This window comes from Patiria miniata, unplaced genomic scaffold, assembly GCF_015706575.1.
Source record: "Patiria miniata isolate m_02_andy unplaced genomic scaffold, ASM1570657v1 HiC_scaffold_23, whole genome shotgun sequence".
Lineage (NCBI taxonomy): Eukaryota > Metazoa > Echinodermata > Asteroidea > Valvatida > Asterinidae > Patiria > Patiria miniata.
In genome coordinates, this window is record NW_024037062.1 from 2,244,128 (window position 1) to 2,257,711 (window position 13,584).

Consider the following 13,584-nt stretch of genomic DNA (forward strand, 5'->3'; position numbering starts at 1 on the left):
TCCACACCAAGTTTCATTAAGATTTGAACGAATGGGGAAGTGACAATATGTAGAAAACAGTGTACGATGTCTGTGCGGGATATATGGGCCTTTTTGTCACATTCTAAAGAAAAAGCTTCTATAATAACGAAGATCAACCGTGAAAGTCATCGGCCAATTTTAGCTGTTAATTAATGGGGAACAACTGTCGAAAAATGCAATATTCCTAACAGTGTACTCAACTCTAACTACACAACGCCCAAAGCAGCGTTGTCAGGGAAACAAACTTTAACAATCCTCTACTTTGATTGCTTTGTGCATTCGACTGAGAAGGGTAAGCTTCTTTCATTTCGCGTTCGTTATTAACTGTCAGTCGCTGTTGAGAATTTCCATTCAAAACACATTGTGGTTCTACAATTAGCCTTGGTTAATGCTCTCGTCGTTATTCGTCCCGTACGCGGTCAATCGTCGGCATATATCCTCACGCGCTGTGGACATGCAAGTAAAAATACAGCGCGAACAGCGACCTCATGCGGCCACTATTGTTTTATGCAAATCAGTTGGGGACGATCGAGAGCCTTTGTTCAATCGTCGGCAAAAGCTTACGTTTTTCTTCATTTTGAGCTGGATTTCTAGCGCACGACCTCTTATACAAATACAGATAAGTGTAGGTAGGGCTAATATTTGGAGTGTCCAATCACCCCTTGGTAAATCCGGACGTCATCAAATTGAAAATCTTCTTCGCAAAAGATACATTGATGTTGTTCAGCATTTATATCCTAGTCATGCACCATCAGTTATTTAGTTATCCACTAAATAATATTCTTTACACTAAAAGGACGTGACGTGGTCAATATGACATCAGTGTTTGAGGTACCATACACAGAAAATGTTTCAGCATAGGGTCTATGTCCACACCAAGTTTCATTAAGATATGAACGAATGGGGAAGTGACAATATGTAGAAAACAGTGTACGATGTCTGTGCGGGATATATGGGCCTTTTTGTCTCATTCTAAAGAAAAAGCTTTTATAATAACAAACATCAACCGTGAAAGTCATCGGCCAAATTTAGCTGTTAATTAATGGGGAACAACTGTCGAAAAATGCAATATTCCTAACAGTGTACTCAACTCTAACTACACCACGCCCAAAGCAGCGTTGTCAGGGAAACAAACTTTAACAATCCTCCACTTTGATTGCTTTGTGCATTCGACTGAGAAGGGTAAGCTTCTTTCATTTCGCGTTCGTTATTAACTGTCAGTCGCTGTAGAGAATTTCCATTCAAAACACATTGTGGTTCTACAATTAGCCTTGGTTAATGCTCTCGTCGTTATTCGTCCCGTACGCGGTCAATGGTCGGCATATATCCTCACGCGCTATGCACATGCAATTAAAAATACAGCGCGAACAGCGACCTCATGCGGCCACTATTGTTTTATGCAAATCAGTTGGGGACGATCGAGAGCCTCGGTTCAATCGTCGGCATTAACTTAGGTTTTTCTTCATTTTGCTCTGGATTTCTAGCGCACGACCTCGTATGCGAATACAGATAAGTGTAGGCGGGGCTAATATGTGGAGTGTCCAATCACACCTTGGTAAATCCGGACGTCATCAAATTGAAAATCTTCTTCGCAAAAGATACATTGATGTTGTTCAGCATTTATATCCTAGTCATGCACCATCAGTTATTTAGTTATCCACTAAATAATATTCTTTACACTGAAAGGACGTGACATGTGGTCAATATGACATCAGTGTTTGAGGTACCATACAAACAAACTGTTTTAGCATAGGGTCTATGTCCACACCAAGTTTCATTAAGATATGAAAGAATGGGGAAGTGACAATATGTAGAAAACAGTGTACGATGTCTGTGCGGGATAAATGGGACTCTTTGTCTCATTCTAAAGAAAAAGCTTCTATAATAACGAAGATCTACCGTGAAAGTCATCGGCCAATTTTAGCTGTTAATTAATGGGGAACAACTGTCGAAAAATGCAATATTCCTAACAGTGTACTCAACTCTAACTACACAACGCCCAAAGCAGCGTTGTCAGGGAAACAAACTTTAACAATCCTCCACTTTGATTGCTTTGTGCATTCGACTGAGAAGGGTAAGCTTCTTTCATTTCGCGTTCGTTATTAACTGTCAGTCGCTGTTGAGAATTTCCATTCAAAACACATTGTGGTTCTACAAATAGCCTTGGTTAATGCTCTCGTCGTTATTCGTCCCGTACGCGGTCAATCGTCGGCATATATCCTCACGCGTTATGCACATGCAGGTAGAAATATCAGCGCGAACAGCGACCTCATGCGGCCACTATTTTTTATGCTAATCAGTTGGGGACAATCGAGAGCCTTGGTTCAATCGTCGGCAAAAGCTTACGTTTTTCTTCATTTTGCGCTGGATTTCTAGCGCACGACCTCGTATGCGAATACAGATAAGTGTAGGCAGGGCTAATATGTGTAGTGTCCAATCACCCCTTGGTAAATCCGGATGTCATCAAATTGCTCTCGTCGTTATTCGTCCCGTACGCGGTCAATCGTCGGCATATATCCTCACGCGCTATGCACATGCAAGTAAAAATACAGCGCGAACAACGACCTCATGCGGCCACTATTTTTTTAAGGAAATCAGTTGGGGACGATCTAGAGCCTTGGTTCAATCGTCGGCAAAAGCTTACGTTTTTCTTCATTTTGCGCTGGATTTCTAGCGCACGACCTCGTATGTGAATACAGATAAGTGTAGGCGGGGCTAATATGTGGAGTGTCCAATCACACCTTGGTAAATCCGGACGTCATCAAATCGAAAATCTTCTTCGCAAAAGATACATTGATGTTGTTCAGCATTTATATCCTAGTCATGCACCATCAGTTATGTAGTTATCCACTAAATAATATTCTTTACACTGAAAGGACGTGACCTGTGGTCAATATGACATCAGTGTTTGAGGTACCATACGCACAAAATGTTTTGGCATAGGGTCTATGTCCACACCAAGTTTCATTAAGATTTGAACGAATGGGGAAGTGACAATATACAGAAAACAGTGTACGATGTCTGTGCGGGATATATGGGCCTTTTTGTCTCATTCTAAAGAAAAAGCTTCTATAATAACGAAGATCAACCGTGAAAGTCATCGGCCAATTTTAGCTGTTAATTAATGGGGAACAACTGTCGAAAAATGCAATATTCCTAACAGTGTACTCAACTCTAACTACACAACGCCCAAAGCAGCGTTGTCAGGGAAACAAACTTTAACAATCCTCTACTTTGATTGCTTTGTGCATTCGACTGAGAAGGGTAAGCTTCTTTCATTTCGCGTTCGTTATTAACTGTCAGTCGCTGTTGAGAATTTCCATTCAAAACACATTGTGGTTCTACAATTAGCCTTGGTTAATGCTCTCGTCGTTATTCGTCCCGTACGCGGTCAATCGTCGGCATATATCCTCACGCGCTGTGGACATGCAAGTAAAAATACAGCGCGAACAGCGACCTCATGCGGCCACTATTGTTTTATGCAAATTAGTTGGGGACGATCGAGAGCCTTTGTTCAATCGTCGGCAAAAGCTTACGTTTTTCTTCATTTTGAGCTGGATTTCTAGCGCACGACCTCGTATGCGAATACAGATAAGTGTAGGCGGGGCTAATATTTGGAGTGTCCAATCACCCCTTGGTAAATCCGGACGTCATCAAATTGAAAATCTTCTTCGCAAAAGATACATTGATGTTGTTCAGCATTTATATCCTAGTCATGCACCATCAGTTATTTAGTTATCCACTAAATAATATTCTTTACACTGAAAGGACGTGACGTGGTCAATATGACATCAGTGTTTGAGGTACCATACACAGAAAATGTTTTAGCATAGGGTCTATGTCCACACCAAGTTTCATTAAGATATGAACGAATGGGGAAGTGACAATATGTAGAAAACAGTGTACGATGTCTGTGCGGGATATATGGGCCTTTTTGTCTCATTCTAAAGAAAAAGCTTCTATAATAACAAACATCAACCGTGAAAGTCATCGGACAAATTTAGCTGTTAATAATTGGGGAACAACTGTCGAAAAATGCAATATTCCTAACAGTGTACTCAACTCTAACTACACCACGCCCAAAGCAGCGTTGTCAGGGAAACAAACTTTAACAATCCTCCACTTTGATTGCTTTGTGCATTCGACTGAGAAGGGTAAGCTTCTTTCATTTCGCGTTCGTTATTAACTGTCAGTCGCTGTTGAGAATTTCCATTCAAAACACATTGTGGTTCTACAATTAGCCTTGGTTAATGCTCTCGTCGTTATTCGTCCCGTACGCGGTCAATCGTCGGCATATATCCTCACGCGCTATGCACATGCAAGTAAAAATACAGCGCGAACAACGACCTCATGCGGCCACTATTTTTTTATGCAAATCAGTTGGGGATGATCTAGAGCCTCGGTTCAATCGTCGGCAACAACTTATGTTTTTCTTAATTTTGCGCTGGATTTCTAGCGCACGACCTCGTATGCGAATACAGATAAGTGTAGGCGGGGCTAATATGTGGAGTGTCCAATCACACCTTGGTAAATCCGGACGTCATCAAATTGAAAATCTTCTTCGCAAAAGATACATTGATGTTGTTCAGCATTTATATCCTAGTCATGCACCATCAGTTATTTAGTTATCCACTAAATAATATTCTTTACACTGAAAGGACGTGACCTGTGGTCAATATGACATCAGTGTTTGAGGTACCATACACACAAAATGTTTTGGCATAGGGTCTATGTCCACACCAAGTTTCATTAAGATGTGAACGAATGGGGAAGTGACAATATACAGAAAACAGTGTACGATGTCTGTGCGGGTTATATGGGCCTTTTTGTCTCATTCTAAAGAAAAAGCTTTTATAATAACGAAGATCAACCGTGAAAGTCATCGGCCAAATTTTAGCTGTAAATTAATGGGGAACAACTGTCAAAAAAAAGCAATATTCCTAACAGTGTACTCAACTCTAACTACACAACGCCCAAAGCAGCATTGTCAGGGAAAAAAAACTTTAACAAACCTCTACTTTGATTGCTTTGTGCATTCGACTGAGAAGGGTAAGCTTCTTTCATTTCGCGTTCGTTATTAACTGTCAGTCGCTGTTGAGAATTTCCATTCAAAACACATTGTGGTTCTACAATTAGCCTTGGTTAATGCTCTCGTCGTTATTCGTCCCGTACGCGGTCAATCGTCGGCATATATCCTCACGCGCTGTGGACATGCAAGTAAAAATACAGCGCGAATAGCGACCTCATGCGGCCACTATTGTTTTATGCAAATCAGTTGGGGACGATCGAGAGCCTTGGTTCAATCGTCGGCAAAAGCTTACGTTTTTCTTCATTTTGCGCTGGATTTCTAGCGCACGACCTCTTATACAAATACAGATAAGTGTAGGTAGGGCTAATATTTGGAGTGTCCAATCACCCCTTGGTAAATCCGGACGTCATCAAATTGAAAATCTTCTTCGCAAAAGATACATTGATGTTGTTCAGCATTTATATCCTAGTCATGCACCATCAGTTATTTAGTTATCCACTAAATAATATTCTTCACACTAAAAGGACGTGACGTGGTCAATATGACATCAGTGTTTGAGGTACCATACACAGAAAATGTTTCAGCATAGGGTCTATGTCCACACCAAGTTTCATTAAGATATGAACGAATGGGGAAGTGACAATATGTAGAAAACAGTGTACGATGTCTGTGCGGGATATATGGGCCTTTTTGTCTCATTCTAAAGAAAAAGCTTTTATAATAACAAACATCAACCGTGAAAGTCATCGGCCAAATTTAGCTGTTAATAATTGGGGAACAACTGTCGAAAAATGCAATATTCCTAACAGTGTACTCAACTCTAACTACACCACGCCCAAAGCAGCGTTGTCAGGGAAACAAACTTTAACAATCCTCCACTTTGATTGCTTTGTGCATTCGACTGAGAAGGGTAAGCTTCTTTCATTTCGCGTTCGTTATTAACTGTCAGTCGCTGTTGAGAATTTCCATTCAAAACACATTGTGGTTCTACAATTAGCCTTGGTTAATGCTCTCGTCGTTATTCGTCCCGTACGCGGTCAATCGTCGGCATATATCCTCACGCGCTATGCACATGCAAGTAAAAATACAGCGCGAACAACGACCTCATGCGGCCACTATTTTTTTATGCAAATCAGTTGGGGATGATCTAGAGCCTCGGTTCAATCGTCGGCAACAACTTATGTTTTTCTTAATTTTGCGCTGGATTTCTAGCGCACGACCTCGTATGCGAATACAGATAAGTGTAGGCGGGGCTAATATGTGGAGTGTCCAATCACACCTTGGTAAATCCGGACGTCATCAAATCGAAAATCTTCTTCGCAAAAGATACATTGATGTTGTTCAGCATTTATATCCTAGTCATGCACCATCAGTTATTTAGTTATCCACTAAATAATATTCTTTACACTGTAAGGACGTGACCTGTGGTCAATATGACATCAGTGTTTGAGGTACCATTCACACAAAATGTTTTGGCATAGGGTCTATGTCAACACCAAGTTTCATTAAGATGTGAACGAATGGGGAAGTGACAATATACAGAAAACAGTGTACGATGTCTGTGCGGGATATATGGGCCTTTTTGTCTCATTCTAAAGAAAAAGCTTTTGTAATAACGAAGATCAACCGTGAAAGTCATCGGCCAAATTTTAGCTGTTAATTAATGGGGAACAACTGTCAAAAAAAAGCAATATTCCTAACAGTGTACTCAACTCTAACTACACAACGCCCAAAGCAGCGTTGTCAGGGAAAAAAAACTTTAACAATCCTCTACTTTGATTGCTTTGTGCATTCGACTGAGAAGGGTAAGCTTCTTTCATTTCGCGTTCGTTATTAACTGTCAGTCGCTGTTGAGAATTTCCATTCAAAACACATTGTGGTTCTATAATTAGCCTTGGTTAATGCTCTCGTCGTTATTCGTCCCGTACGCGGTCAATCGTCGGCATATATCCTCACGCGCTGTGGACATGCAAGTAAAAATACAGCGCGAACAGCGACCTCATGCGGCCACTATTGTTTTATGCAAATCAGTTGGGGACGATCGAGAGCCTTGGTTCAATCGTCGGCAAAAGCTTACGTTCTTCTTCATTTTGCGCTGGATTTCTAGCGCACGACCTCTTATACGAATACAGATAAGTGTAGGTAGGGCTAATATTTGGAGTGTCCAATCACCCCTTGGTAAAACCGGACGTCATCAAATTGAAAATCTTCTTCGCAAAAGATACATTGATGTTGTTCAGCATTTATATCCTAGTCATGCACCATCAGTTATTTAGTTATCCACTAAATAATATTCTTTACACTGAAAGGTCGTGACGTGGTCAATATGACATCAGTGTTTGAGGTACCATACACAGAAAATGTTTCAGCATAGGGTCTATGTCCACACCAAGTTTCATTAAGATATGAACGAATGGGGAAGTGACAATATGTAGAAAACAGTGTACGATGTCTGTGCGGGATATATGGGCCTTTTTGTCTCATTCTAAAGAAAAAGCTTCTATAATAACAAACATCAACCGTGAAAGTCATCGGCCAAATTTAGCTGTTAATTAATGGGGAACAACTGTCGAAAAATGCAATATTCCTAACAGTGTACTCAACTCTAACTACACCACGCCCAAAGCAGCGTTGTCAGGGAAACAAACTTTAACAATCCTCCACTTTGATTGCTTTGTGCATTCGACTGAGAAGGGTAAGCTTCTTTCATTTCGCGTTCGTTATTAACTGTCAGTCGCTGTAGAGAATTTCCATTCAAAACACATTGTGGTTCTACAATTAGCCTTGGTTAATGCTCTCGTCGTCCTCCACTTTGATTGCTTTGTGCATTCGACTGAGAAGGGTAAGCTTCTTTCATTTCGCGTTCGTTATTAACTGTCAGTCGCTGTAGAGAATTTCCATTCAAAACACATTGTGGTTCTACAATTAGCCTTGGTTAATGCTCTCGTCGTTATTCGTCCCGTACGCGGTCAATCGTCGGCATATATCCTCACGCGCTATGCACATGCAATTAAAAATACAGCGCGAACAGCGACCTCATGTGGCCACTATTGTTTTATGCAAATCAGTTGGGGACGATCGAGAGCCTCGGTTCAATCGTCGGCATTAACTTAGGTTTTTCTTAATTTTGCCCTGGATTTCTAGCGCACGATCTCGTATGCGAATACAGATAAGTGTAGGCGGGGCTAATATGTGGAGTGTCCAATCACACCTTGGTAAATCCGGACGTCATCAAATGGAAAATCTTCTTCGCAAAAGATACATTGATGTTGTTTAGCATTTATATCCTAGTCATGCACCATCAGTTATTTAGTTATCCACTAAATAATATTCTTTACACTGAAAGGACGTGACATGTGGTCAATATGACATCAGTGTTTGAGGTACCATACACACAAACTGTTTTAGCATAGGGTCTATGTCCACACCAAGTTTCATTAAGATATGAAAGAATGGGGAAGTGACAATATGTAGAAAACAGTGTACGATGTCTGTGCGGGATAAATGGGACTTTTTGTCTCATTCTAAAGAAAAAGCTTCTATAATAACGAAGAACTACCGTGAAAGTCATCGGCCAATTTTAGCAGTTAATTAATGGGGAACAACTGTCGAAAAATGCAATATTCCTAACAGTGTACTCAACTCTAACTACACAACGCCCAAAGCAGAGTTGTCAGGGAAAAAAACTTTAACAATCCTCCTCTTTGATTGCTTTGTGCATTCGACTGAGAAGGGTAAGCTTCTTTCATTTCGCGTTCGTTATTAACTGTCAGTCGCTGTTGAGAATTTCCATTCAAAACACATTGTGGTTCTACAATTAGCCTTGGTTAATGCTCTCGTCGTTATTCGTCCCGTACGCGGTCAATCGTCGGCATATATCCTCACGCGCTATGCACATGCAAGTAAAAATACAGCGCGAACAACGACCTCATGCGGCCACTATTTTTTTAAGGAAATCAGTTGGGGACGATCGAGAGCCTTGGTTCAATCGTCGGCAAAAGCTTACGTTTTTCTTCATTTTGCGCTAGATTTCTAGCGCACGACCTCGTATGTGCATACAGATAAGTGTAGGCGGGGCTAATATGTGGAGTGTCCAATCACACCTTGGTAAATCCGGACGTCATCAAATTGAAAATCTTCTTCGCAAAAGATACATTGATGTTGTTCAGCATTTATATCCTAGTCATGCACCATCAGTTATTTAGTTATCCACTAAATAATATTCTTTACACTGAAAGGACGTGACCTGTGGTCAATATGACATCAGTGTTTGAGGTACCATACACACAAAATGTTTTGGCATAGGGTCTATGTCCACACCAAGTTTCATTAAGATATGAACGAATGGGGAAGTGACAATATACAGAAAACAGTGTACGATGTCTGTGCGGGATATATGGGCCTTTTGTCTCATTCTAAAGAAAAAGCTTCTATAATAACGAAGATCAACCGTGAAAGTCATCGGCCAATTTTAGCTGTTAATTAATGGGGAACAACTGTCGAAAAATGCAATAATCCTAACAGTGTACTCAACTCTAACTACACAACGCCCAAAGCAGCGTTGTCAGGGAAACAAACTTTAACAATCCTCAACTTTGATTGCTTTGTGCATTCGACTGAGAAGGGTAAGCTTCTTTCATTTCGCGTTCGTTATTAACTGTCAGTCGCTGTTGAGAATTTCCATTCAAAACACATTGTGGTTCTACAATTAGCCTTGGTTAATGCTCTCGTCGTTATTCGTCCCGTACGCGGTCAATCGTCAGCATATATCCTCACGCGTTATGCACATGCAGGTAGAAATACAGCGCGAACAGCGACCTCATGCGGCCACTATTTTTTATGCAAATCAGTTGGGGACAATCGAGAGCCTTGGTTCAATCGTCGGCAAAAGCTTACGTTTTTCTTCATTTTGCGCTGGATTTCTAGCGCACGACCTCGTATGCGATTACAGATAAGTGTAGGCAGGGCTAATATGTGTAGTGTCCAATCACCCCTTGGTAAATCCGGACGTCATCAAATTGAAAATCTTTTTCGCAAAAGATACATTGATGTTGTTCAGCATTTATATCCTAGTCATGCACCATCAGTTATTTAGTTATCCACTAAATAATATTCTTTACACTGAAAGGACGTGACGTGGTCAATATGACATCAGTGTTTGAGGTACCATACACAGAAAATGTTTTAGCATAGGGTCTATGTTCACACCAAGTTTCATTAAGATATGAACGAATGGGGAAGTGACAATATGTAGAAAACAGTGTACGATGTCTGTGCGGGATATATGGGCCTTTTTGTCTCATTCTAAAAAAAAGCTTCTACAATAACAAAGATCAACCGTGAAAGTCATCGGCCAATTTTAGCTGTTAATTAATGGGGAACAACTGTCGAAAAATGCAATATTCCTAACAGTGTACTCAACTCTAACTACACCACGCCCAAAGCAGCGTTGTCAGCGAAAAAAACTTTAACAATCCTCCACTTTGATTGCTTTGTGCATTCGACTGAGAAGGGTAAGCTTCTTTCATTTCGCGTTCGTTATTAACTGTCAGTCGCTGTTGAGAATTTCCATTCAAAACACATTGTGGTTCTACAATTAGCCTTGGTTAATGCTCTCGTAGTTATTCGTCCCGTACTCGGTCAATCGTCGGCATATATCCTCACGCGCTATGCACATGCAAGTAAAAATACAGCGCGAACAACGACCTCATGCGGCCACTATTTTTTTAAGGAAATCAGTTGGGGACGATCGAGAGCCTTGGTTCAATCGTCGGCAAAAGCTTACGTTTTTCTTCATTTTGCGCTAGATTTCTAGCGCACGACCTCGTATGTGAATACAGATAAGTGTAGGCGGGGCTAATATGTGGAGTGTCCAATCACACCTTGGTAAATCCGGACGTCATCAAATCGAAAATCTTCTTCGCAAAAGATACATTGATGTTGTTCAGCATTTATATCCTAGTCATGCACCATCAGTTATTTAGTTATCCACTAAATAATATTCTTTACACTGAAAGGACGTGACCTGTGGTCAATATGACATCAGTGTTTGAGGTACCATACACACAAAATGTTTTGGCATAGGGTCTATGTCCACACCAAGTTTCATTAAGATATGAACGAATGGGGAAGTGACAATATACAGAAAACAGTGTACGATGTCTGTGCGGGATATATGGGCCTTTTTGTCTCATTCTAAAGAAAAAGCTTCTATAATAACGAAGATCAACCGTGAAAGTCATCGGCCAATTTTAGCTGTTAATTAATGGGGAACAACTGTCGAAAAATGCAATATTCCTAACAGTGTACTCAACTCTAACTACACAACGCCCAAAGCAGCGTTGTCAGGGAAACAAACTTTAAAAATCCTCAACTTTGATTGCTTTGTGCATTCGACTGAGAAGGGTAAGCTTCTTTCATTTCGCGTTCGTTATTAACTGTCAGTCGCTGTTGAGAATTTCCATTCAAAACACTGTGGTTCTACAATTAGCCTTGGTTAATGCTCTCGTCGTTATTCGTCCCGTACGCGGTCAATCGTCGGCATATATCCTCAGGCGTTATGCACATGCAGGTAGAAATACAGCGCGAACAGCGACCTCATGCGGCCACTATTTTTTATGCAAATCAGTTGGGGACAATCGAGAGCCTTGGTTCAATCGTCGGCAAAAGCTTACGTTTTTCTTCATTTTGCGCTGGATTTCTAGCGCACGACCTCGTATGCGAATACAGATAAGTGTAGGCAGGGCTAATATGTGTAGTGTCCAATCACCCCTTGGTAAATCCGGACGTCATCAAATTGAAAATCTTTTTCGCAAAAGATACATTGATGTTGTTCAGCATTTATATCCTAGTCATGCACCATCAGTTATTTAGTTATCCACTAAATAATATTCTTTACACTGAAAGGACGTGACGTGGTCAATATGACATCAGTGTTTGAGGTACCATACACAGAAAATGTTTTAGCATAGGGTCTATGTTCACACCAAGTTTCATTAAGATATGAACGAATGGGGAAGTGACAATATGTAGAAAACAGTGTACGATGTCTGTGCGGGATATATGGGACTTTTTGTCTCATTCTAAAGAAAAAGCTTCTATAATAACGAAGATCTACCGTGAAAGTCATCGGCCAATTTTAGCTGTTAATTAATGGGGAACAACTGTCGAAAAATGCAATATTCCTAACAGTGTACTCAACTCTAACTACACAACGCCCAAAGCAGCGTTGTCAGGGAAACAAACTTTAACAATCCTCCACTTTGATTGCTTTGTGCATTCGACTGAGAAGGGTAAGCTTCTTTCATTTCGCGTTCGTTATTAACTGTCAGTCGCTGTTGAGAATTTCCATTCAAAACACATTGTGGTTCTACAATTAGCCTTGGTTAATGCTCTCGTCGTTATTCGTCCCGTACGCGGTCAATCGTCGGCATATATCCTCACGCGCTATGCACATGCAATTAAAAATACAGCGCGAACAGCGACCTCATGCGGCCACTATTGTTTTATGCAAATCAGTTGGGGACGATCGAGAGCCTCGGTTCAATCGTCGGCATTAACTTATGTTTTTCTTAATTTTGCTCTGGATTTCTAGCGCACGACCTCGTATGCGAATACAGACAAGTGTAGGCGGGGCTAATATGTGGAGTGTCCAATCACACCTTGGTAAATCCGGACGTCATCAAATGGAAAATCTTCTTCGCAAAAGATACATTGATGTTGTTCAGCATTTATATCCTAGTCATGCACCATCAGTTATTTAGTTATCCACTAAATAATATTCTTTACACTGAAAGGACGTGACCTGTGGTCAATATGACATCAGTGTTTGAGGTACCATACACACAAATTGTTTTGGCATAGGGTCTATGTCCACACCAAGTTTCATTAAGATATGAACGAATGGGGAAGTGACAATATACAGAAAACAGTGTACGATGTCTGTGCGGGATATATGGGCCTTTTTGTCTCATTCTAAAGAAAAAGCTTCTATAATAACGAAGATCAACCGTGAAAGTCATCGGCCAATTTTAGCTGTTAATTAATGGGGAACAACTGTCGAAAAATGCAATATTCCTAACAGTGTACTCAACTCTAACTACACAACGCCCAAAGCAGCGTTGTCAGGGAAACAAACTTTAACAATCCTCAACTTTGATTGCTATGTGCATTCGACTGAGAAGGGTAAGCTTCTTTCATTTCGCGTTCGTTATTAACTGTCAGTCGCTGTTGAGAATTTCCATTCAAAACACATTGTGGTTCTACAATTAGCCTTGGTTAATGCTCTCGTCGTTATTCGTCCCGTACGCGGTCAATCGTCGGCATTTATCCTCACGCGCTATGCACATGCAAGTAAAAATACAGCGCGAACAACGACCTCATGCGGCCACTATTTTTTTAAGGAAATCAGTTGGGGACGATCGAGAGCCTTGGTTCAATCGTCGGCAAAAGCTTACGTTTTTCTTCATTTTGCGCTAGATTTCTAGCGCACGACCTCGTATGTGAATACAGATAAGTGTAGGCGGGGCTAATAT